The sequence below is a fragment of the Elaeis guineensis genome, chromosome 7, assembly GCF_000442705.2.
Source record: "Elaeis guineensis isolate ETL-2024a chromosome 7, EG11, whole genome shotgun sequence".
NCBI classification, from domain to species: Eukaryota; Viridiplantae; Streptophyta; class Magnoliopsida; order Arecales; family Arecaceae; genus Elaeis; species Elaeis guineensis.
Window position 1 is genome coordinate 96,846,958 of NC_025999.2, and position 24,461 is coordinate 96,871,418.

At 46.6% G+C, this 24,461-nt stretch overlaps 1 pseudogene; it reads right to left on the reverse strand.

The window, feature by feature from the left end:
- Positions 1-5,481: 5,481 nt before the first annotated feature.
- LOC140859377 (uncharacterized) overlaps positions 5,482-24,461 on the reverse strand; it is a 23,764-nt pseudogene continuing 4,784 nt past the window's right edge.

The following is a 24,461-nucleotide window of genomic DNA, read 5'->3' on the forward strand; positions in this document are numbered from 1 at the left end:
AAGCCAGTGGGGGCTGTCCCAGGCATAAGCTCCTAGCGGGCTGTCCCAGGCATAAGCTCCTGGCCGGCTGTTCCACATGACAAGGCTAGTCCATACCATATATCTTTTTATTTTCATTTAATCATTATGTGTTGTATTCATCAATCAATTCTGTCTTGCATTATGATTAATTCAGATATGTCATATCCATATAATCATGCCATCAATCTCTGATACATATATATTGACATAACATACTCATGCTCAAAATCAAATAACAGTATCTCAGGTATAATAAATTCATCGATCTCAAATCCGACGATGCAAAACCAATGATGCAAAACCAACAGTAAAATAGCATATATATAATAGTGATCATGTACAGAGATTCTTACCTTTACCGGTGACTGATCCAAACACAGAAATCAATGTTCTTCTTTGATTTATAAATTTCTCTAACAAGATATTCCACTTGATATCTTATGCAGACAATCGTATCTCTTCATGACCCTGATCAAATATAAAAATCACATATATAGAAATTACCGATAATTGATCCTAATACACAAATTGAAGATCTCTCTTAGGATTAATCAAAATTAGGATTTATCTAAGTATTTGGATCCTCCACTGATCCATAAGACTTCTAGAGAGAGAAAATCCATGAAGAGAGAGAAAATTCTAGAGAGAGAAAATAGAGAGAGAAAGTGGAGAGAGAAACCTTCGTATCCTTTCGATGAGGCAATCATGGTCGAGATCATCAGAGGTCCTATTAGGGTGACTCAATATGAATCAAGTGTTACAATTTCGAATAGAATCGGACTGGGATCAGATCTATCGCACGAATTTTGGAGCAATCTCAGATCATCTTATTTTTAATTCAAATATATCTTAGGGTTTGTGATGCAATCAGAGAGAGTAGAAAGATTCTAGAGAGATAAAATTTCACAAAAAGAGAGAAAGATCTAGAGAGAGGAAATAGAGAGAGAATCTAGAGAGAGAAATTGGAGAGAGAAGGTAGAGAGAGGAGAGAGAAAAGAGAGAGAAAGAAGAGAGAAAGGAGAGAGAGAAAAATTCTCTCCTTCTTCTTCTTTTTATTTTATTTTATTTTATTTTTTATTTTTATTTTTCTCTTTTTCTTTTCTTTTCTTTTTCTTTTTTTTCTTTTTCTTTTTCCTTTTTCTTTCCTTTTTCTTTTCTTCTTCTTCTTCCTTTCTTCTTTTCTTCCTTCTTCTTCTTTCCTTTTCCCGCGGCCTCCCTTGGCTGAAACAGGGGAGGACCGTGAGGTCCCCCCCCTCGGTGGCTCGGGCTCCGGCGGCTTGGCCGGAGATCCGACAACGGCGGCCGACCATGCAAGCTGGCCGGCGGCAGGGTCACCCTCCTTGTTGCCGGCGGCAGAGAAGGAAGAAAATCATAAAAACAGGGTATCCCTGTTTGAGCCCGAACCGGAAGCCCGAACCGGCACCTCGCCGGCTTCCAAAAACACCGGTGACCGGAGAATAACAAGGAGAAGAGGAAATACCTTGTTCCGACGGCCAAAACAGCTCCGGCGACCTCTTTTCTTCCGATCAACCACCACGGAAATCTCTGAGAAAAATCCCTCAAATCCCTTGATTTACTTCAAAATTTTTGTTGTAAATTCCTAAAGGAAGGTTGGAGGATCTTATAGTGGAGGTTTCCTACCATAGCCGGACTCTTTGAGTCCGATTTTGCCGGAAATCGTGAAGGAAGAAGACTCCGGCTAGGAGTCTTCCTCCTTCTCTGTTCTGTTTTTTTTTTTTTTTTTTTTTTTGTTGTTGGGCCATCTGGGCTACAGGCCCAAGTAAACGGGTTGCTACAGCACCAACACCAAATATATTACATTGATTCTGCTAATCCAAGCAATTGAAAATTTCATGCTTAGAGATAGAAATAGATACAAGAAAACCAATCCTAATGCTTAAGTTAGGAGATGGAGAACGATGAGAGGAAAAAATTAGGAGTTGATTGATTGCGTATTTTTGGAAGGTCCGGAGCTTTTAATTTATAGGAGAAAAGTTTGAGTTCAACTCGGAGTCCTGGCAGTTTTCGAATCTGTCAGATGGATGGATTCAGAAAAAGACTTCCGTTTTGCAGGAGATCCGATCATAATGGAGTTTTACCTTATCTGGACTTTTCAGATTTGGAGAGAAAAAGTATGTAGACAGACGTAGTAATTCAGCAAGGACCGACCTAATAGGTTTTCCTCAATAATAGCCAACCTAATAAGTCGCTAAAGCCGAAGAACATAGAATCTTGCTAGCTGAAGTTGATCGGCTTGAAGTAGGTTGTCCGTCGAAATAAAAAGGGATTAGACTGAGGAAGAAGACCTACTGCTAATCTAATAAATTATATTAGGCGATCACTATGTCTGTTCAATCCAGCAAGTGTTACCTCTTGTAGCTTAACTATAACTTACTCAGCGGTGACGAGGTTGTTTAGGCCGAGGCCGAGATACAAATCTACAACAAATACCATAGGATAACATGAAGTATAAGTACCACTCTCATCTCTAGTTTAGACAGGTTGATGTCAACTAGTAGCCCAAAATCTGAGACAAGATAACCCATTCAGACTTTCAATCCAAACACAAAAGACTTTCTAATAAATATGCAATCCTCTGCATAGGTTCCTTGTTCAACTTTTTTAAGAGTACCCAGGATCTAAGAGTGATGAGCAGGGCCGGTCCTGACGTTCTTTAGGCCTGGGGCCAAATAAAAAAATAGAGCTTCTCTATTAAAAATTAATATATTTTAAATATTAATTATTATTAAAAAATTAATCTACGTGCATTTTGTAATACAAAATTTTTTATAATTTTTTTGTAATCAATATTTGACAATAATTTTTCTTCAATAGACAGTATAGCTAAACCATTTAATTTTTCTTGTAACATCGTTGATCGTAAATATGATTTTAATAATTTTAATTTTGAGAAACTTCTTTCAGTAGAGACAACGGTGACAGGTATGGTCAATAATATTCTATATGCAATTGATACATTTGGATAACAATTCATTTCATTAATATAATTAAATATATTCATAGCAGTATTTTTTTCTTTTGGCATAATTATTTTTAGAACTTTTAATTCTGAAAATAAATCAATCCCATCAAGATCATAATGATTATCATTTGTTAAAATACTTTGAAGATTAAGATAAAATTTTTTCAGACTTTCTTCATCCAATGAAATTAATATTTTGAAATCAAACAAAAATTCAAAATTATTTTCATATAATTGAAATTGTTCAAACCTATGTTTCAATGAAAAGATAGCTTGATCTACTAAATATAAAAAATAATTAACTCTAAATGATTCTTCTGGTGATTGTTCAATATCCACATTAACATCTTCATCAAATTATTTTTTCTTTTTACTTGATATTTTATACGAAATATAGAATCAAGGGAGGTGTTGCGAGGCGATGAGAGGGGATAAGAATTGAGAAATTACGAGAGAAATCGAGATGACGAGAGCTAAAAAGCTCTTGCTAGGAGCCGTTGGGGAGTCGGGACTCCGGAGAGGAAGAATGACGTTTGGTTTACCCAAAAAAAGAACAGGGAGAAAGGCGTTGTGAGGTGATGAGAAATTACGGGAGAAATCGAGATGACGAGAGCTAAAAAGCTCTTGCTGGGGCTTGGGAGCCATTGGGAGTCGGGATTCGGGAGAGGAAGAATGGCGTTTTGTTTGGGGAGTCGGGACTCCAGAGAGGAAGAATGACGTTTGGTTTACCCAAAAAAAGAACAGGAGAAAGGCATTGCGAGGTGATGAGAAATTATGGGAGAAATCGAGATGATGAGAGCTAAAAAGCTCTTGCTGGGGCTTGGAGCCGTTGGGAGTCAGGACTCGAAAAAGAAAGAATGGCATTTTGTTTACTCAAAAAAAAAAAAAATTTGGGGCCTGGGGCGGTCGCCCAATTTGACCCGCCCCAGGGCCGGCACTGGTGATGAGGAACCGATGGGGTTAGCTGAAAGACAAACTTGAGATACTTTGGACCTGGCAGTGCTTTACCACCCTCTGGTTCTTTCAGTAGGGGGTGTGATTCTACAAAACAAATTGTGTAATGCATAGCATATTTTCATGTTATTAAACAGGAAGTAAAAAAAAAAAAACAATTACAGTCTATCAGAATAGCATTTGGCACAGGTGTTTGATAAGTGGCATGAGCTACATAATATAAAAACTTAACGCCAATATATTGGAACTCTGGTGTTGCAATCGCTTAATAACATATTTCAAGCATAGAATAACTCTTTATCGACCAGTTTTATCAAAATTGCGAGCTTTCTGCAGCAAAATAACAGTCAATATGCATGCTTCCCATTCAGCATCTACATTCGCTGATGACTAGTCTTTCTAACAGGAGTTCTGTTCATCTAAGTTTATCCACACAACTTCCCTTCAAAAAAAAAAAAAATGTTTATCCACACAAATGAACATCTAGAGAAATTCTGGAAACCTTTTTCTTAAAGGAAAAATGTCACCTACAACTTCAAACTATTTGTGCATATAAGAAACCACAACTGCATAGTATGATACAAAAAATATTAAGTTTAGATATGATCGCTCCTTTTATGGTAAAAAATTGAAAACATATTCATTAAAGGTTACCTATAAGGGATGGATTTCGTTGCATTATGCAGAACACACACCAGTCCATGAATATATATCATGTATATGGTCTGAGGAGACTAAACATTTATGTTGGTGCACTCCTAAACATTGTATTTCAAAGGATATCTCATGGAACTTCCATAGAATCAGAAAAAGAAACACTGTTATCAACTGATTCACTCCTAAACATCGTATCAACCTAAGCATTATCTCAACTGAAGCACTGTTATCAACAAGAAAAAGAAACACTGTTACCTCATGGATTTCATTTCATTATGCAGAACACAGACACCAGTCCATCTCCCTGAATAGATATCATGTATCTATTCGAAGGAGACTAAACATCTATGGTGATGCACTCCTAAACATTGTATTTCAAAGAATATCTCATGGAACTTTCATAGAAAAAGAAAAAGAAACACACTTATCAAGTGGCACAATAGATGAAGGAATAAACTTGATATTGCACATGCACTGTTGACACCGGGGATAACCAACTATCAAATCAGGCTGACCTTTGGGAGACAAGTGATCCCTAAGCACAAATTATTACAACGATGGGCATTTCCTTCAAATAGTTATCCTACCTTTTCTTATATTTATAGCAACAAATATTCCATGGATTTTTCACATACATTAAATTTTCCAGCAGCATAATTTGCTTGGTGAATCAGCCCTGCTTATCTAGTATTATATCCCAGATGACTATAGAAAAACAAATAGGAAGCCTGCAAACGAGATTCCCAATCAGGAATAAAGCATCAAAATTAAGGCTGAATTGAGGATCTAAAGGAAAAAACTTATACATGATGTATTTAACATCATTTGGCCAAAACTCACCATGAGTTATGTCGTGCAGGATATCATCATAAACCAAATATGTGGTCATTTGCGCTGAAAATGGAATTACTGAACTGCCTAGTATTCAAGTCCCCACCACCCAAGGCAGAACTAAATCAATCAAGCCACTGAGTCGCATTTGGGTTTTCTGTCTCTTCCACCCAATCTGAGGTCATGTCTATTTCATCAAGTCCAATAGGATCCACTTCTGCTGGCTTTCCCCTTGAGGGAAGCTTGAGATTGTAGTGAACATAAAGAAGATCGCTCATTCCCTCCTTATCCAGCCTATTGCGCTTTTATAAGTGAATCTGCTGAACTGTGCTCCAGTTTCTCTCAAAGGTAGAAGTACTGCAAACTTGACTAAGTATTCTTACAGCAACACGTTTTAGACCAGGTGCACCATGCTGTTCCCACCACATTCCTACATGCGTAAACATCAGCAAAATTAATATCATAACAGTAATGTACATTCAGATTTCAGAATTGAAACTAAAAAAATTAGTGAATAGATACCAGGAGAGGTGGTAGTGTGTGCCTCTCTACCTAGATTGGAGTCAAACATTCCTTGTGCCTTTCTAAACACAAATATTTGGGCTGTGACATCATGCCTCAGTACAGGAGTTGGCAGTAGTTTGTCCAGAACAGCAATGAACTCCTCTTTAATGACTCCAAGAAATTTAACTTCTGGATTGTACTGAATGCTAGGGTTCAGATATGCTGCTGCTGCTGCATGGAGGGGTGAATGAAGCTGATTTTGCCACCATCTATCAGCTATCTCTAGAAACGCCTTACATCCCCTCATCCATTATGTAGTAAGTCCTTATCGAGTCCTTTGCCTTGATCATAGACTCATATATGGAACCAATTGAAGGTTTCCCTCCAGAGACATCCCTCAGAACTTTCAACAGAGGTTCAGAAACAGCTGCAATTTCTTCAACTGATCTCCAAAATTCATTGTTATTCGAGGATGTCGATGCAAGCGATACTATGAGTTCTGTTGCGGCCAATCGCCTCATCGTCCGATCGTCGGAGAACATGCACCTGCAAAAACGAGAAGTCCACACTGACCGGAGGCGGCTCCGGCGGGGACCCTCCGACGGTCAAGTCAGAGAGGTGACTGGGCAACAGTGAAATGAAGACAGAGAGCTCGATCGAGAGAGAGAGGGAGAGAGGGAGAGAGGAGAGGAGCGAGCCTGTGAGAAGTGGGGGGAGCGGATCCCTTGCACTGTTGCCTTCCCCGATTTATATAGTGGAGTACGGTATGGCGCCGTCATTAATGGCGCAGACAAGTGAGGAACTGTCAACTCACTGTAGACTGTCAGAGTCGCCGTGAAAGTGTCACGTCGCCGTGGGGCTGTCAAATCACCAGGGTTGACAATGCCCTCAGCGGGACAATGCCCCTAGGTGGCAGCGCCGCATGCCGCTGTTAGAACTGATAAGGTCCGGCGGTTGTACGGCGATCAGAGGAGTCGACCGACCCTAGGTCGGTAGCCAGCTGAATGGCGTCGGGCTCCTCCGTTGGTCGGCGAGTTTTATGTGAGTCGGCCGCCAGACCTCCCGGTTCAGTCGGTCGGGAAGGGTGCACCCGACATATCCTCAGTCGGTCGTAAGCCGATGATGGGCCGGCGATGGCGTCAGTCGGTCAGTCCGACTGTCAATCGGTCGGTTGGTTCCTCCGGCCGTAAGTCGGTCGGGAGAGCCGACTGTCAATCGGTCGGTCGGTTCCTCCGGCCATCGGTCGGTCGGTCGGTGGGTATTCCCCAACAGTTGCCCCCCTCCACTCCTGAGTCGGATGGTGAGCTGGCGGATGCTTTTACTTGGGCAGCAATCCCGGGCGACTAGGAGTGGATTCGTCGTATGCAAAGATCCGACCGTACCGCCGGTTGATACGGTGTCAGGCGTCTCATAAATGCCGAGCGATTTGCTGGCGTCTGACGTCTAGTCGGTGTCAGACGTCTCGTCCCATCGGCGTCAGGTGTCATGTCGGCATCGGACGCCCCGCCGCGTCGGTCGTCCCGCTGGTGTCAGTGATAATGCCGGCGTTAGACGTCCCGTCCCATCAGGAAGGGGAACCGCCATTCCCACCGTCCTTTCGGGGATACCAAACGTCGCGGCCTTCACGCCACGTGGCGTGCGGCCAATGGGGCAGGTTCGGTGGGGCGGATGGAGGTGACATGGCGTGATTTGAAGGCAGGTGCGTCGAACCGTCGGACCGACGGATGGCCCGGATGACGCCATGCGGCAAGATCTGGGGAGTCTTCGTCGGCCGTGCCTTCATCTCGACCGTTGGGGGGGACTATATATACAGAGTTACCCCCACTTGGTTTTTTACCCTTCTCATTTTACAGTCGAAATTCTGCCCGCGTGAGTCCTTGTTCCAGGTACTCTCCCGCTCCACCCTTTGTTTGCAGTTCTTTCTTTTCCTTCCAAGGGCCATTGTTGTCTTCCCCACCTTCTTCTTCTTCTTCCTTGCCATCTGCTCTGAATCCATGGCTAGGACGTCCCCATGAGGTAGTCGGTCGGGAGAGCCGACCGAAGACACTCGGTCGACCCCGGAGGTGGAGGTTTCTTCACTTTCGGGGCCGAACGTCGATCGGCTCCGGGAGCAGTACCGTATCCCGGAGCAGTTTCGACTGTTCGCCCCGGCGCCGATGGTCGGGTTAACAGCCCGCCGAGGGCCAGGTGGCCTTCTACTTGGAGGATCTCCGGGCCGGCCTTCGATTCCCGGTTCTGGAGTTCGTCCGAAACATCTTTGATTATTACGGGCTATGCCCGGCACAACTCGCGCCGAACTCGGTTCGGCTGATAGTCAGTTTTGTACTTTTGTGTCGGCTTTTGCCGACCGAACCTCGGATCTCCCTTTTTCGAGTCTTCTTTGTCCTCCGACCCCACCCTAAAGCCCGAGGGTGGTGGTACTTCGTCCCTCGGAAAGGGCTCTCTTTCATTACTGGTCTTCCATCGTCCATTCACGGATGGAAGAATCAGTTTTTCTTTGCGTCGTTTCTGCTTCTTGGGGGTTTCCGTCCGTTGGGGGAATCCCCGAACCGAGCCGAATGAGAACAGTCGGGTGGAGGCTGATGATCGGGAGGACTTCCACCGGCTGAAGGACATCTCGGTGCCGAAGCAGAGCGTGCTCGTCACCGAGCAGGCCTTGTACGACGCCGGCCTTAGCCCGGTCCCACGTTTAGGTCGGTTTTTTATTTTCCCGACCACTCTTTCTTCTTTTTGCCTTTCCTTTTCGGCGCTGACCATTTATTCGTTCTTTCCAGATATGCCGCCGAGGACACGACTGACAGCGGCCGACATACGCCAGCACGCCGTGAGGAAGAGGCCGGCGCAAGGTGCCTGGCCGTCGCAGCCTCCCAAGAGGCCCCGTGCGCCTCCGCCGAGCGAACCGATCGGGTCGGAGGCGGAGCCGGTGATTGCACTGTCAGCACCGACAGTGCTCGTCGATGTCCCGTCCGAGGGACCGTCGGTCGAGGGCGCCGCTTCACCCGACAGACGGGCTGCCGAGTCTGCAGATGGCGCGCCGACCGCTCAGCAGGCTTCAGAAGTTCGGGAGGAGGCCCGTGAACCCGAGCGACCGACGCACGCTGCCGCCGCACCGTCGGTCGAGACTCGGTCGGGGTCAAGCCTGCCGTCAATCTCCGACGCTAAGGCCTGGGCAACTAGCCGAGGCAAGGCCCCCATGGCGTCGGGCGACGAAGGTCGGTCGGCTGGCGGAGGATCGGCCGACTTTCTGCTTCCCGAAGGTGCGTCGGGCCTGGCCAACCACGATTTGGCCAGGAAATTGTGCCAGGCACTCCTCCTTCCCGCTGACATCAACGCGATGAAGAATCAGCATGTGTCCGACATGCTGTCTTCATTCTATCCGATGATGATCCGGGTAAGTTTCTCTTTCCTCCGACTTTGAATGTAGTTTCTCATAAATTTGCTTTCTCATTGGTCGGTTTCACCTTGTGCAGCTGGTCTTCAATATCTCGGAGCTGGAGGCCAGATATCGAAAGTTCGGCGAGATGCATGCGGCGTGGAGGGACAAAGTCGGAGCCCTTGAAGCCGACAAAGTCATCCTCGTCGATCAGCTGCAGCAGTCGGTCGACCGGGAGGGCTGACTCGAGGGGGAGGTCTCCCGACTTTCCGAGGAGGTCTCCCGACTCAAGGGGGCTTTGGCGTCGTCGGAGTCGGAACTTCAGTCGGCCAAGGACGACGCGAAGAAGAAGTCCCGGACCATCCGTCGGCTCCGGCATGAGTGAGACGACGTCGCCAAGGAGCTGGAGGCCGACCGCGAGCAACTCCGAGTTAGTCTCAGAAATCTCGCCAAGGCCGAAGAAGGTTTGTCCATCGCCCAGGCCGACGCAGACATCGTGAAGGCCGAGGCTGAGTCGGCGAAGGAGGCTCTGAGTCGGGCCGTTGAAGTCTTCCGGGACTCGGAGGAGTACCGAGAAGAACTTCTGGAGAGCGGCTACCTCTCGTATCGGGTCGGGTACGAGGATGCTCGGGAAGTCGTTCGAGGCTTGTACCCGGAACTGGATCTCAGCAGCATAGTTCTGGCGGAGTCGGAGGCCCCAGCTGCGGAGGAGACGGCCGAACCAGCGTCGGAAGGTCTCTCCACCAGGGCGGAAGCCGAAGAGGACGCAGAGCCGGCTGCCGAAGATCGGTCGGCCCCGACTGCAGAAGTCAGAGCTGATCCGCCGACCAACTCCCATCGTCATCCAGTGGAGGATGTTGACTCCGACGATTAGTCGGTTGTGTTTTATGTTTTCGCTCTGACTTGTAATCGGGCCCCGGCCTTCCTTTGTAAACCTTATTTTGATTCTTCAATGAAATCAAAGTTTTTGGACTTAGTTTTTTCTCTGCTTGTTTTCCTTCGTTCGTTGTAGAATGTCTTCGTAAGTTGCTAACACATACAGGTCGGTAAGGACGTTCGGCAGCTCGTGCCGTCACGAACGTAGAGTAAGTCCCGACTTTAGATCGGCTTTCGATAGTCAGCGTCGTCAGTCGGGCGCGTCTGTTGAGTCGGGAGCCGACCGAATGTGGCAAAGGTTTAGTAGTCGGGTTTCTACTGACGCGTTCAGTCGAATGTCGCTCGACGCATTCAGTCGGGGGAGCGACGACAAGTCGGATCCCAACGCCCTTATGTCGGGTATTCATGCTGCGCCTTTTGATATACGGTGGCAAGTCGAATATCGTTCGGCCGGCCGTAGCCCGGTCGGTAAGTCGTCAATGCGACAAAGGTCGCGTCGTGCGATAGACGGTGGTAAGTCGAATATCCTTCGATCGACCGTAGCTAGGTCGGGATTCGCGATGTCGGTCGCGTAGGCATTTCACCTTTCTTTGGTCGGGGCTCGATCGGCTTGTTAGCCGATGGTCTCTGGCCCGAAAGTTCGACCGTAGAAGGAGTGTCAACTCCCATCAATGTAGACGCGTCGGTCCTCTTAAGAGTCCGATGTATCGTCAAAGGTCGAAGGAGTGTAACCCTCGTCCATATGGGTGCATCGGTCCTTGTAAGGGTCCGATGTATCGTTGATCGTCGAAGGAGGGTCAACTCCCGTCCATGTAGATGAGTCGGCCCTCGTAAGAGTCCGATGGGTCATCGACGATAAGGCCGTTGGTTCCAGGTGGACACTAAGTCCACATTGGCATGTCGGGGCTTGACCTTGATGAGCACCGATCATTAGTCGAAGAGTTAAAACTCCGAGATTCCAAACCGAATTTGTATTCCGACTGAACAATTACAAAGTTCACGGGTAGTACAACTTCAAGTTGTCGGCGTTCCAAGCTCGGGGAATGGTTTTCCCCTCAAGGGTCTCCAGTCGGTAGGCTCTCGGACCATAAGTATCTGCTACTTTGTAGGGTCCTTCCCAGTTTGGAGCCAACTTCCCTTGGTCCAAGGGCTTCGAGACCTCCGCCTTCCTCAAGACCAAGTCACCAGGCCTGAAAAGCTTTGGTCTGACCTTGGCGTTGTAATACCGAGCGACCCTCTGTCGGTACGAAGCCATGCGAATTTGAGCCTCATCTCGTAGTTCGGGAGGAGGTCTAGGTCGGCCCTCCGACACTCGGAGTTGCCCGGCTCTTGATACTGCTCGACCCTTGAAGATGGCAGTCCAATCTCGAGCGGGATCATTGCCTCCGTCCCGTAGGCCAAGCTGAAAGGCGACTCCCCGGTCGGAACGCGGGGTGTCGTTCGGTAAGCCCACAGAACGGAGCCTAGCACGTCGACCTAGAGGCCTTTGACTTCGTTTAGTTGGGTCTTGAGTCCGTGGAGCAAGGTTCGGTTGGTCACTTCGACCTCGCCGTTGGACTGGGGGTGCCCGACTGAAGTCAGTCGGTGCTTGATATGGAACCTGGCGCAGAAGTGTCTGAAGTCCTGGTTATCGAATTACCGTCCATTGTCGGTGATGATCGTATGCGGCAGCCCAAACCTGAAGATGATGGACTTCTGGATAAAGTCCTCCATCTTCCGCTCAGTAATCTGCGCCAGGGGCTCAGCCTCTACCTATTTGGTGAAGTAGTCGATGGCGACGACTATGAACTTTCTCTGATCCGACGCTGGTGGAAAAGGACCGAGAATGTCGACCCCCCACTGGGCGAAGGGCCATGGAGCGACAATAGGAGTAATTTGGCTGGCCGGTTGGTGTTGAATGTTGGCATACTTTTGACATGATTCGCATCTTCGGACCAACTCGGTCGCGTCCTTCTTCATGGTAGGCCAGTAATAACCTTGTCGCAGGATTTTGTAGGCCAGGGACTTTCCCCCCAAGTGGTTCCCGCAAATTTCTTCGTGCACCTCTCGGAGAGCGTAGTCAGCGTCGGTCGGTCCCAGACACCTAAGTAAGGGAAGGGAGAACGACCTCTTGTAGAGTCGGGCATCCATGATTACATATTGAGAGGCCGACCATCGGAGTCGTTTGGCCTCCGCGGGGTCCTCGGGACCGATCCCGTCGATCAGATACCGAACGATCGGGTCCATCCAACTTGGTTCGATGGTTAGCTGCTGTACTTCTTCGACCCGATCGATGCTCGGCTGCTCGAGATTCTCCACGAACATCCGATCCAAGGAGTCGTAAGCCGAAGTCGCCAGTCTGAAAAGTGCGTCGGCGCGGGCGTTCTCCGACCTAGGGATGTGGAAAATTTTGAAATACCCGAAGCGTGCTACGAGGTCCTTCACCTTCTGAAGGTATTTGATCATAGTCGGATCTCGGGCTTCGAATTCGCCCTTGACCTGCCCCATGATCAGCTGAGAGTCGGAGAAAGCCCGGAGGCTGTCGACGCCCAGTTCTTTTGCCATCCTCAAGCCAGCGAGGAGTGCCTCATATTCGGCTTGATTATTGGAGGCCTTGAAGTTGAACCGGAGGGCATACTCGGTGACCACCCCATCCGAATTCGTGAGCAGGAGCCCAGCCCCGCTTCCCTGAGCGTTTGAAGCTCCGTCGATGTGGAGTACCCAGGTGGAGATCGGGTCTGGCTCAGAGACCGCATCTCGTCCCGGGTCTTCAGCTCCCGACCCTTGGTCGGTTGTCGGACATTCGGCGATGAAGTCGGCCAAGACCTGAGCTTTCAGGGTAGGCCTTGGTCGGTACTGAATGTCGAACTCGCTGAGCTTCACAGCCCACTTCGCGAGTCGTCCAGATGTATCGGGTCGGTGCAATATCGCCCTCAGGGGCTGGTTGGTGAGCACCACTATGGTGTGGGCCTGGAAGTATGGACGGAGTCGTTGCGCGGAGACGGTCAGGGCGAAAATCATCTTTTCTGTCTCCGAGTATCTGGCCTCGGCGCCGTGGAGCACCTTGCTGGTGTAGTAGATAGGCTGATGGGTTCGGCACTCATTTTCTCGGATGAGCACCGAACTAATCGCCTCGGAAGATGTGGCCAAGTAGAGATACAAGGTTTCCCTGACCTGCGGCTTTTCGAGCAGCGGCGGGGAAGCCAAGTACCTCTTCAGGTCTTCGAAGGCCTGTTGGCACTCATCCGACCAAGAAAAACCATTTGCGTGACGCAAAGTTTTGAAAAATGGGAGGCACCTTTCAGCTGATCGGGAAATGAATCGGCTAAGAGCGACGATTTTTCCGTTCAGCTGTTGGACCTCCTTCTTGGTGTTCGGATGACGCATGTCGAGGATTGCCTTTATTTTCTCAGGGTTGGCCTCAATCCCTCTCTGAGAAACGAGGAATCCGAGGAACTTCCCTGAGGTCACCCCAAAAGCGTACTTGATCGGGTTGAGCTTCATTCGGTGTCGTCGAAGGGTGCGGAAGGTCTCCTCGAGATCCTGAATATGATCCGGGATCTGCGCGCTCTTCACTAGCATGTCGTCCACATACACCTCCATGTTGCACCCGATCTGGTCTTTGAAGACCTTATTGACAAGTCGCTGGTAGGTGGCGCCAGCGTTCTTTAGTCCGAAGGGCATCACCCGATAACAGTAGAGGCCCTTGGGGGTCACGAACGCGGTATGCTCCTCGTCTTCAGGTGCCATCCGGATCTGATTGTATCCGACGAAGGCGTCCATGAAGCTGAGCAGTCGAAATTCGGACGCCGCATCCACTAGCTGGTCGATCTTGGGAAGTGGGAAGCTATCTTTTGGGCAGGCTCGGTTGAGGTCGGTGTAGTCGATGCAGATCCTCCACTTTCCGTTGGCTTTTTTGACCATGACAACATTGGCAAGCCAATCGGGATACGTGGATTCTCGGATGAAGCCTGCTTCAAGTAGCTTGTCTACTTCTTCGTCGATGGCCCTCTGCCTCTCTGGAGCGAAGGATCTTTTCTTCTGCCTCACCGGCCTCATCGTTGGGTCGATGTTGAGTCGGTGGGTTATTGTTTCTGGGGGGATGCCCGACATATCTGCTACCGATCAAGCAAATATGTCAGCATTGGTCGTCAGCAGCTCCGTCAGTCGTCGTCATTCTGGGTCGGGCAGTTGAGACCCGACCCAAACCTTCCTATCAGGATTTTCTCCTATCGGGATCGCCTCGAGCTGCTCGACCGGCGAACCTCGCTCTTCCTCCTCCCGTTGGTCCAACTTGTCGATTGTCAGGGAACCCCTCGACTTGTCGCTTTGAGCGGAGATCTGGAAGCATCGTCGGGCGAGCTGTTGATCCCCGTGCATCTCCCCGATTCCGTTTTTGGTCGGGAACCTAACGAGGAGATGGTACATCGAGACGATCGCCTTGAGGGCGTTCAGTCCGGGTCGTCCAAGTATGGCGTTGTAGGCCGAAGGAACTTGGACGACCGCGAAAGTTAGGTGGACCGTGCTTTGCCGTGGTTCGGTGCCGACCGTCACGGGCAGGGTGATTTCTCCCTCTGTCGTGACGGCATCTCCGGCAAAGCCGATCAAGGGCATGGAGACCCTCTTAAGTCGGTCAGTTGACAGTTGCTTCCGGGAGAAGGTCGAGTAAAACAAAACATTTGTCGAACTTCCATTATCAACAAAAATTCGCTTTACATCATAATTTGCTATTGTTGCCGACACAACAACAGCATCGTCGTGGGGAGTCTGGATGCCCCGAACGTCGTCCTCCGTAAAGGTGATCACGTCGTCCGGGCGTGGCCTTTTCGTCGGCTCCCCTCCCGCAGACGTCTCCGGGCCCAGCCGCTTGGAGATCATGTTGATGACTCCGGCCGTCGGCTGATTGTTCGTCGCTTCTTCAGTCGGCTGGGGTCGTCGATCGGCAACTGGTTGGGTCGGCGATCCCTTCCGAAATTTGCCGAGATACCCCCGGCGGATGAGAGCTTCGATCTCATCCTTCAGCCGGATGCACTGCTCGGTGTTGTGGCCGTGGCCTCGGTGAAATCGACAGTACTTTCGACGGTCGAGGCCTTTTGCCTTCAAAGGCGGAGGCCGTCGCAGGTATTCTTCCCCCTCGATCTTCATTAGAATCTGTGCACGAGGAGCGGAGAGAGGAGTGTAGGAGTCATACCTGGGGCGTGCCGGCCTCGGAGTTTGTTGTCGGGGTGATTTTTGGATTCGTCGGGGCGGCGAGACCCGACTATCGGTCGGGGGCCTGCTGGGTTCGGCGGGCTCCCGACCTTTCCTCCGCTTCTCTTTCGGGCCTCTGGGTTCGGCCAAACGTCGGTCGGATGCCCCTTCATCCGCGCGCATATACTTATATGCGCACTCCAGTAGCTCGGCGTATGTCCGGGGGAGGGTCTTGTCCAGAGAGTAGGTGAATCGGGATGCCCTCAGACCCCGCTTCATGGCTGAGATAGCCATGTCTTCGTTGAGGTCCCGGACCTCAAGCGTGGCCGTGTTGAATCGCGCCACGAAGTGTCGGAGCATCTCATTTTCCCCCTGTTTAACGGAGAAAAGGCTATCCGACGTTCGCGGCGGCTTTCGGCTGGTGCTGAAGTGGGCCACGAACGAGTGCTCGAGCTGCCCGAAGGAGTGGATACTTTCCGATCGAAGACCGGAGTACCAGGCCCTGGCAGCCTTGCGGAGTGTGGCGGGGAAGCCGATGCAAAAAAGAGCATCGGTTGCCCCTTGAATCGTCATGAGAGCTTTATAGCTCTCGAGGTGGTCGACTGGGTCGGTGGAGCTGTCGTAAGGCTCCACGTGCGGCATCTTGAACCGATTGGGAATCGGTTCGTCGAGAGCTAGTCGGGAGAGAGGTTGGGCGGTCTGGAAGTCGACGTCATTTGAAGACTTCTGGCCGTCCATCTGCAACTGGGCGAGTCGGCGGTCGATTTTCTCGAACCGGCGCTCGTAGTCGTCCGCTCGTCGATGCTGGGAGACCCCAGGAGTGGTGTCTCCGGAAGATTCTGAAAGGGAGGCCGACGGCGTGCGCGGTCGTTTCTCCTTCCTTGCCCGTTCCAGCGAGGAAAGAGAGGGCTGTTGGGACCGTCGGTCATCACGCCAGGGCCGCTCCTCCTCTTCTCCGTGAGAGCGTTGTTGAGGGCGCTCGCGCGGAGGCGACAGGGATCGGCGCGGTCGGCGGCGGCTGCTCCTGGAGGGCATGGGACGGGCCGCCGGTTGTTGCTGGAGGCTCTTGACTGCGTCCGTCAGTACGGTCATCTACCGTACGATGGCCGCGATCTGCGCTTCCGTGGTCACCGCGGGGTGTGGAGAGCTGGGCTCCGCCGCCGGCGGTGGCGGGGAGGCCTCTTCCCGGCGGGAAGAGCGCCTTGCCGATCCGGTGATCCTCGATCGTTGGGCTCTTGTCTTTGTCATTCTGACCCCTACCTGGCGCGCCAATCTGTTGCGGCCAATCGCCTCGTCGTCCGATCGCCGGGGAACGTGCACCTGCAAAAATGAGAAGTCCACACTGACCGGAGGTGGCTCCGACGGGGACCCTCCGACGGTCAAGTCAGAGAGGTGACTGGACAACAGTGAAATGAAGACAGAGAGCTCGATCGAGAGAGAGAGGGAGAGAGGGAGAGAGGGAGAGGAGCGAGCCTGTGAGAAGTGGGGGGAGCGGATCCCTTGCACTGTTGTCTTCCCCGATTTATATAGTGGAGCACGGTATGGCGCCGTCATTAATGGCGCAGACAAGTGAGGAACTGTCAACTCACTGTAGACTGTCAGAGTCGCCGTGAAAGTGTCACGTCGTCGTGGGACTGTCAAATCACCAGGGTTGACAATGCCCTCAGCGGGACAATGCCCCTAGGTGGCAGCGCCGCATGCCGCTGTCAGAACTGACAAGGTCCGGCGGTTGTACGGCGATCAGAGGAGTCGACCGACCAGCTGAGTGGCGTCGGGCTCCTCCGTTGGTCGGCGAGTTTTATGTGAGTCGGCCGCCAGACCTCCCGGTTCAGTCGGTCGGGAAGGGTGCGCCCGACATATCCTCAGTCGGTCGTAAGCCGATGATGGGCCGGCGATGGCATCAGTCGGTCAGTCCGACTGTCAATCGGTCGGTCGGTTCCTCCGGCCGTAAGTCGATCGGGAGAGCCGACTGTCAATCGGTCGGTCGGTTCCTTCGGCCATCGGTCGGTCGGTGGGTATTCCTCAACGAGTTCTATTTGCATAAGGAGGAGATGAATATTCTGGACAGTGGAACAGATGTTTCAATCTCGATTTGTGTTTTGACATTGACTGCAAAGTAAGAAAGACTGATGTAGACTTGGTGATACCGGTGCGGAAAAGCTACTGACCACCAGTGAAGTTTCTCATTAAATCAAGCAACTAAGTGTGGTTATATATAAATCTTGTAATAAATTGTGCTTGTAAGATACATCTATTCACCCAATCAATCTTGGAAAAGTCTTCTAAGACCAAATTCAGACAATGAGAAGCACAAGGGGACCGGAATATAGTACTGTACAGCGCTGCATGAAGTGATTTCCCACATTTGCATAATTCAAGGCGTTGTCCACAGTGACTCGAACAACATTTTCTGGGCCAAAATCTTGAATAACTCAATCAAACAAATCACAGAGGCATTTAGTATTTTTGAAGTACATAGATGCATCAACAGATTTGTGAAAAAAGGTTCCCAAAGGAGATGATACAAAGAAATTAATTAAGGCTCTCGATTGGTTATCCGTCCATGTATCAGCTACAATTGTACAACCTGTTGTTGCCCAGTCTTTTTCAATCTCTTTTATTTGTAAAGTGACTTCACATTTGAGCTGTTGCAACCATGTTGTCCTAAGAGCTTCTGCTGATGGCCCTCTAAATCCCAGGCCACCAATTGCCTTTGCTTGGCAATCAAGACAAAATGAAATTTCAATCTACTAATGCTCCCATTCAAAACTTTGAGGCAAAATTTGCATCTAACTTTGTTTCCCTCCATCTTATCACAGTATTCCCAGCAGACATCTTTCTCCTGGACCACTAGAGTAACAGATACAGAATAAGTACCTTCATGGTTTAAAAAAGAAAATTGCAAAACTTTCAACAACTTTTGAAATGCATTTTATGTTTGCATACAATCACAAGATTAAAATTCATATATTCAATTAACAATATGTTTCCACATAGGCAGGGTCCAAACTGGCTGAACTGGTAACAGAAGACCTGGATTCAATTCCCACCCTCCTCACAACATTATTCAGTGACGTTTTCACCGCTCCTACTTTCTCAATATATTTTCTGTAACAAAGAAAAGGAGAAGATTTTCTTGCAGCAAACTACTGCATATTTGAACAGACTGCCATGGGTATTGAAGGCCAGTTGCAAAAGATATCAAATATCCCATGCAAAATTACAGACCAACGGCAACAGATTAGATTGAAAAAACTTACTGATGATAAAGGAATGGTCTCTAATAAGTTACCTGCAGAAATATTGGAAAAGATAATTAGAAGTAAAGACTTCAGCCTGCAAAGTAAATAAAGTGAACTATGTTTGACATGCAAAGATTAAATTCAGGAAACAGGAGATCTCTCTTATAAGAATTCATGGCTAACATGACTGCATCTACTCAGATGTTACACATCAAACATGGAAGAAATAAAGTCCCCACAAGACTTATCTGCTAACAGTTAAACTAATCAAGAGAGACACCAAATGTAGAGCATACTTTTAACTCAAGAAGAACAAAACAAAGTGGGATTCTGGTCAAAATTTTTACATTAACAAATATGTTGTCAAAAGAAGCCCAAAATTTGAAGAACATATATGTGATAGCCCGCCAGCCCAAACAAACCAAAAAAAAAAAAAAAAAAAAATGATGAAGACTCCCACAGGGAGTCTTCTTCTCCCGACCGGCTCCTAATCGGAGTCGGAAACCTCACCGGAGAGAAGTCAAACTCCTCTCCTTTGGTTCTATTTAAAGGGGAGACCCTTCTCCCTTCTTCCTACCAAAGAATCCCGGGGCAAAACGGCGGCAATCGCCGGAAATTTCTTCACGGAGACCCGTCCTTGTGCCATCCAATTTCTCGCCGGAAAAGCCTCGCCGGCGACGGAGGTAAGTCTCCTCCCCTTCCTCTCTCCTCCCCCTTCCTTCCCGTGCCGATGTGCACGCTCGTCGGCGACCGGAGTCGCCGGATTTTGTTGCGGTAGAATCTTCTTTTTGCCATTTTTCCGTTGCCGGTGGTCACCGTCGACCACCAGTTTGGCCGCCCCTTGCCGCCGGAACGTCCCTCTCCTGCCGATGGTCGTCCCACGCCGGCTGCGCCGCCGGCCGGCCACCCAACGAGGGGACCGTGAGGTCCCCTGTTTCAGCCCAAAATAAGTCCACGGGAAGAAGAAAAGAAAAAGAAGAAGAAGAAGAAGGAAAAGAAAAAGAAAAAGAAAAGAAGAAGAAGGAAAAGAAAAGAAAAAGAAAAGAAAAAGAAGAAAAAGAAAAAAAAAAAAAAAAGAAAGAAGAAAAATAATATGATAATAATATAATAATAATAAATAGGATTTTCTCCCCTCTCTCTTCCGTGAAGAAAAAGAAAAAAAAAAGAGAAAGAAAGAAAAGAAGAAAGAGAAAAATAAAATTAATTAATAAATAATGAGATAAATAATAAAATATGAGAAAGAGAGTTTCTCTCTCTTCCCTCTCTCTCTTCAGCTTTAATTAGTATTTTCTCTCTCTAGAATTGGACTTTCTCTCTCTACTTTCTCTCTCTAAAATCCTCTCTCTAGATTATTTCTCTCTCCTAAGATTTTTAATTTTGAGAAGAATGATGATGAATTTAAATGATTCTCGTAATGAATTTTTGATCTGTGATCGTCGGACAATACACCGACATCCACTTTGATCAGATCAGGTATTTTTAGATTTTATTTCTCATGATCTTATTTAATTATCCACATGATAATTTTAGCATGATTTGATCTGATCGATCAGAATTTGTTAAATCATATTGTCTGAAGAATTCAAGATGAGTTTTCTCTCTCTAAAATTTTCTCTCTCTAAAATTTTCTCTCTCTTGATTGATTCTCTCTCTAAAAAAGGTTAGTGAATGAAGAAATTTCTTTTAATAAGTCTGATCTGATTCTAATGAAGAATCCTGATCCATGATTGTCAGACAGCGTACTGGCACCCACCTTAATCAGACCATGAATCTTTAGATTTTATTATCCATGATTCCGATCTAGCCATGATTTGATTTGATCATGTTGGTTTCACCAATTGAGATATTGGACCAATCGTAATGTTGGATTGTGTCACCTGATCAATTTGAATTGTACCTCATAAATTTTCTCTCCTCTGATTTTCTCTCTCCACTTGATTTTATGAAATCAATGAAGAAACCTCGATCCTATCACTTCGAATCTGATTTGATCTGATAGTCAAACTTTGGATCATTTAGATCCTAATTAGATTTTGATTAGATAAAATTAGATGATCGGACCCAATCTAAACCGTTGAAATATGGTATTCGTATTCTTTCTAATTATTGAAATTGACTCTGTATAGGATTGTGGATGTTTGATCATGGGATATCGCGATATGATCTACGAACAGAATTTTTGGAAGAAAATTTATAGAATTATGTGGATTTATTGGAATACGTTTGAGGTAAGTAGTGTTTACTTTTACTGAATTTATCTGGTAAATTATGAATTAAATAAATTTATGCATGCTTGCGATTGTAATTATTTATTAAAATAATTGTTGAAAATTATTTATGATGAAAGTTAATTGTAGAAAATTATTTATGATTGAAGTTATTTGTGGAGCAATTATTATGATGATATATGATCTCAAAGAATATTATAATTGATTTGACTCGAATATCAATTAATTTTATTATTCTTGAAAATAATATATGAATTGGAAGACAATATGAAATTGACAACCTGACTGTGTTGAGGACCCCGCCAATGGGGGCATATACGTTGGCAATTGACTGTCCTGAGGATTTATGTCGCCAGTGAGACCAGCGACATGTCGCCAGATAGACCAGCGACAAAACCGCCAGTTAGACCAGCGGTTCCAAAGGACTTGGCTGCCAGATGATTCGCAGCCCACCGCAAGCAGATACGCGGTATTATGACCCTGCCACAGGGATAATGTGGTCATAGTCATGGTTGGTAAGAAGAATTTAAGAAATTGATGAATTTAAGAAGAAAAGTATAATTAGAAATTATGATGAATTGACTTTTATATATGATTGACAGTATGAATATGATTTCATGAAATTACATATTGATTTGTTATGCATAGTATTATTTGCCTGATTATTCAGTTAAAGGTATACACTGCTTACTGGGCTATTTAGCTCATGATAAGTTTTATGTTTTTCTTATAGATCTAGAAAATTAGCATGATATGGGATTTCGGTTGGAAGAGCGATTAGAGATGGAGTTAACTCATTGATTTAGGATTTTTCTCAGAATTGATTCAAGACTTTTAGTTTTGTTTTAGTGTTGACTTTGTCAGACAGTTACTTTCTTTTGAACACTAAGTTTTAATTTATTATTTGAATTAAGATTTGATTATTGAATAAAAAAAAATTATTTAACTGTTTATGAAGATATCATGATGAGATGCCTTGCATGCTTATGGGAAAAGTATTCTATAAGCATGCGGTGGTTGCTATGACCCTCGATTCAAATCTTGGGTCGGGAGCGTGACAATATATAAAGGGAAAAGTCTAAATAACAGGGTAGGAACGCAACCTACAAAAGCAAAAGGAAGAAATAAATATATATCTTGGGTATTTGCATGTAGCTGCTTAGGGCATCAACTTGATGTGTTGGCATGAGCTCAATTGATTTTGCATTAAAACTTTTAGATCATTAACTTGTGGCTATTTTAATCAGCAACCATTTACATTCTACATAATTAGGGGGAAAAAAAATCAAAACTTTAGCTTTCTGGGTCAAATGCTTTATAATGTTAAATCACATATTGCATTCATACAAGATAGTCTTCCCCCCCTCTCTTCAGACTTAAATTCCTCTTTATAGGGTCTTCTCTGGCATGTTTTGCAATAATTCACTTCTGCTGCTAATTCAGTTCCAATTTCCAGGTCTTATCGCCACAACCACCGTAATATTTCCATCTCTACTATCTCAGATAATGCTTTGTTGTCCAACATTCCAATCCATGCGATAATGCTAGTCTTATGTTATATAAAAGCTTCTGCAGTTTCAACAGTATCCAAGAATCATAGAACACTTTATAGCCTCTTCTCTACTTCATCCACATTGCTTAAAATCTCTAAGTGATCAGCATTTACCCTTCCACCGCATGTTTAAAAAAAAAATCATGATAACAATAATATTTTTTAATGGAATATTCCCTAGTTTAACTGCTCCTGATCAACTCCACACATACTCCCAACAGAGTAACAAGCCATGTATATGTTCTCGTCAAGCATTTCTTTTTAGAATAAGCACTATCTAGAATCTTTCTTCTAGTATCCAATTTGATCATCATCACTTCCTTGATCAATTGACTAGAAAAATATCATCTGAGAAATAAAAATTAGACTGTAGCACGCATTTATGAAGGAAGATGATGCCATTGATATCAACCTACTTAGCCTCCTAAACGAGAAATTATTGATTAGAACTATTCTATCACATGTACCTTGGACCATCCAATAAAAAATTGTTACATCATCTACTATTGGAAAAAGGTTCATTGTCTCCAAGCTTGAGAAAAGTTCAACGTTAGCCATGGTTAGATGACTTTTGCTGTTTTGAATGGAAAAAGCTCTTTTTTTTTTTGGCATGATGATTTTTTATTAGATGGTCCAAGCTACATATAATAGAACAGTTTTAACCAATAATTTCTCTTCCTAGAATGGTGCCATTATGATATTCTGTAATTTTATTACCTTGCGTAAGAAACACCTTCATACTTGACCAAAACATTGACCAGCATGGGCTTTCCAAAAACTTCATCACTTGCTTTGCTCATGATTACGACCATTAATGCAACTTAATAAGTATATCTTTGTCATATAAATCATGCCTAGTTTTTAAATTGAACTTAATCAAAAGTTCATCTATCAAGCCACCCACTCTGTCACATATCCACATTTCCTTAAATCTCTTTAAAAACATAAAGATAATATCATAAGACAGGGTAAGACATCATCTTTAATTTCTCTTCAGTCTTCATCCATCTATGGGAATTAAAGTATAAACCGCACCCCATTTTTAAACTAAAATAAAAAAGAAAAATATAACCTACACTTTGTCCTAAACCGTGTCCGTTGTCATCACCATCATCTCTTTAATCAACTGCTTAATTAATATAACCTACTTCAGGTAGGAATTAAAGTAGAAACGGTAGCATTTTACTCCATTTTTAAACCAAAGTAAAAAAAGAAAAAAAAAGAAAGAAAATATAGATGAGCTCCCTCATTAACTCTATTGAAGACATAAATAAAAGTCTTTATCCATAAACTTTAAAAATATCTGATGTAACATGCGGGAAAAATGGCAACAGAAGATAAACAACATGCAAGAAATTGGCATGAAATGAACGAAGATTTATGCATAGCCCAAGAAAATCTCTGAAACGAGAAGCAAGTGGAGCAGAAGTAACGGACCCAAAGTACACGAGCATTTTATACGAGGGGAGGAAGGTTTGACGGAGAGAAAGAGACGCAGAAGAGAGCGAGCTCTGGATGGAAGGAGCGGAATTTTTCGTCGGAACCTTCCGATTTATCGCCGGCGCTTACGTCTTCTCAAACGCATTTCCTATACGAAGAAAACAACCCCATTTTGCTGATAAAATATCGCGAGATCTCGGTCTGTTGGGATATACCGACCCGACCGACGACCCCGACGGACGACCCCGACCGACTCCGACCGACTCCGACCGACTCCGACGGCCGACCGACCGACCGACTCCGACGGACGACTCCGACTGGCCGACCGACCGACCGACCGACCGACTGACTGATCGACCGACTGGCCGACCGACCGACTCCGACGGACGACTCCGACTGGCCGACCGATCGACCCGACTGACGGCCGGAGCGACCGACTGACGGGCGCCATCACCGACCAATTCACGGCCCATCACCGACTGAGGATATGTCGGGCATACCTCTCCCGACCGACTGAACCCGGAGGTCTGATGGCCGACTCGCGTAAGACTCGCCGACCAACGGAGGGGCCCGACGCCACTCAGCTGGCCACCGACCTAGGGTCGGTCGACTCCTCCGATCGCCGTATAGC